The sequence below is a fragment of the Oratosquilla oratoria genome, chromosome 11 (genome assembly GCF_046742065.1).
Source record: "Oratosquilla oratoria isolate Oo_2021 chromosome 11, ASM4674206v1, whole genome shotgun sequence".
Lineage (NCBI taxonomy): Eukaryota > Metazoa > Arthropoda > Malacostraca > Stomatopoda > Squillidae > Oratosquilla > Oratosquilla oratoria.
This window is the reverse complement of record NC_134787.1, coordinates 8,640,898-8,643,955: the sequence shown is the minus strand read 5'-3', so window position 1 is coordinate 8,643,955 and position 3,058 is coordinate 8,640,898.

The following is a 3,058-nucleotide window of genomic DNA, read 5'->3' as shown; positions in this document are numbered from 1 at the left end:
CAGGGGTTGTGTGAAACCTTTGTTCAACAGTAGATTTCGAGTGGTTGTTTGCGACATGGTCTGGAATCTGCCACACAGTGGGCGGTCCGAGACAGAGCGGGCGGGCCCCTTGGGGCGGGGCAAGGAGGAGGACGGGACAAAGTCCCTGTTGAAGCCAACCTTAAGGCAATAGGCAGATTTTAGCCGGAGCACTTGGATCTCGTGGCCAGCTGCTTGCCCAAAATGCTGCTAATGCTATGAGTTGCCCACAAGTGCACGTTGCGCACACATATTGCAAACTAAAAAAAATGTCTTTATTGTTTGCGGTTTGCAAATGAGCAAGACAACAGTGTACAAAATTATACTTAAGGCTACATGAGTAGGTATGACTTTTGGCTTCTTTTTCTTTTATTCTTTCTCGATCTAGTGGAATGAAAACTATACAGAATGAAAATTTGTATGTCTTTAGAAAGGGTTATTGTACTAAATATTAATATGAGAAGGATATTACTACTACATTTTTCTTGATTTGCAAGCCTAAAATATAACAAAGAAAATAATATTCTACATGTCCCATCCATGTACGTATTTATCATAAGCTCTAATCTCAATATCTATCTTATAGAAGCTCACAAAACCTGACACGCCTTTGCACATAATCATTATTATTATTTTTTTTCATGGGAAATGGTGCCTAATTTCATCTTATGATTCCTATCTCAAAAAATATAGTAACAAAGTGAACATAAACAACTACTTTTGTATAATGAGGAATTTCTCAACACAATATTTCATTGACATTTCTTGTGACCTTTATCTCTTTAGGTCTAATCTAATACAAACTCAGCATTAAAAAACTATCTTTCCAGGGTGTTTCATTAATTGTACACAATACTTATCAAAGGTTATTTTAAATGTCTATTATACATAAAATTTTAGTCAAAATTTTGATAAATGCTCCCAACGTAACATTGCACATTCAGCCAGTGAAGTTCCGACTATCATTAAATCTGATGTCATCAGATCAAGTTTTCTGACCACTTTTGTGCTTCAGTGGATTTTATGAGGGCCGTGTGTCTTACTAAGTACCAGTGAATGGCGCACTGCTAATTCATGCTGACCACCATCAGTCTGATACTCAAACAAGGCTAATGGCAAAGCCTGTACAAGCATTTTGATTTCTTCTACTCTTTTGATGATAACCTGATAGCTGAAAAGGTAAGTATATATCATTGTGAACGTTTAGTTTCGTCAGTATAGAAGAGATTTAGAGTTTAATATTTCTTTCTAGTGAAAATGCGTTTTCAAAATAGAATAACCTAGATAAGTTAGAATGTTTTCATTGAATCTATATATTATAATAGGTTGTAGCAAGTCATAGAGAGGGGACACTGACGGTGGCATAGAATGTCGGAGTTCTTAGTTTACTTTTTGTGCTATACTCTGGCCACATTTCTAGTTTTCATATTTCGTTCTGCATAGACACAGGAAGCAATCGGGTTTTGCCTTAAAAAGTTCTCCAGGTTAGTTATTTGCTTGGCTTAACATGCTACCAATGTCAACACTGTTACTCAGCTAATCTTCTTACAGTGTAGCTTGCATCCCGTTTAAGGATAGACGCTCCTCCAAATCAGGCTCGCCCAAAATGGCTTTACAAAGAAACCGAAAAAAGTATTGCTAGAAAGAGACAGGCTTATAAGAAATACAAGTGCTCAGGTGCATCTAATGAATATCAAAGTTACGTAATAATATAGAGAGATTTAAAAAAGACAATAAAAAAAAAACGAAAACGATAATACGAGGTAAATATTGCTGATAAATCCAAAAAGAATCCCAAAGAATTCTATAGTTACATTACAGATAAAAAAAGTTCTTGGGAATCATATTGGCCCACTATTATATTTTAGCTTAATATTCGTAAGCGAAACACCTCTAAGTAAACTCCAAACTGAAACCTGTGAAAAGTCTAGGGTGAACTTACTACGATAAATATAACAAAAGAAAAAAAGAAAAATGTGTATAGAAAAACTCAAAATTAATAAAACACCAGGGCCTGACGATTGACATCGAAGAATCTTAAAGGAAATGAAAAATGAGATTGTTGTTCCATTAGAATTTTTTTTCTTCAAGAAATCCATCATATCCGGAGATGTTCCAAGAGAAAGGAAGCTAGCTAACGTTACTCCCATATTCAAAATAGGTAAAAAAAAAACAAAAAACAAGTAACTACAGGCCTATAAGCTTGACTTCAATTGTAGGAAAAATGATGGAAACTATTATCAGAGATGCTATCAAGCGTCATTTAGAAAGTAACTGTTTAATAAATGATAGCCAGCATGGATTCAGACGGAAACGTTCTTGCGTGACTAACTTAATCGAATTGTACAACACAGTCATCTCGAATTATGACAAAAGAAACAATATAGATTTGATATATCTAGACCTTGCAAAAGCTTTTGATACCGTCTTTCACGAAAGACTACTTACTAAATTAGCTTCACACGGAATAAGTGGTAGCTTATTAAGTTGGACTAGTAATTGGTTGAATGGTCGAAGGGCAAAACTTCTAGATGGAAAAATGTTACGAGTGGAGTTCCTCAGGGTTCCGTTCTTGAGCTACTTCTATTTTTAGTATATATAAATGATATAAACAACGGACTAAAATCTATTGTCTCCAAATTTGCTGATGATACAAAACTGTGCGGAATGGCAAGTAATCACTTAAACCAATTAGACATTGAAGAAGATTTAGATAAACTATAGCAATGGTCTGAAAAGTGGCTAATGATATTTAACACAAGTAAATGCAAGGTTATGCACATAGGTAAAAATAGCAGTAAGTGCGATTACAAGTTATTAGGAAATTCGTTAACAAAAGTGAATAGTGAAAAGGATCTCGGTAACGATCTCAAATCATCTAAGCAGTGTATTTCAGCCTCTGAGAAAGAAAACAAGATTCTGGGACTGATTGCGCGATCTTTTAATTTCAAAAGTCCATTTCTCATTAAGAAGCTATATAAATCGTTAGTTCGTCCACATTTGGATTATGCAGTTTCCGTATAGTCACCGATTCTCATTA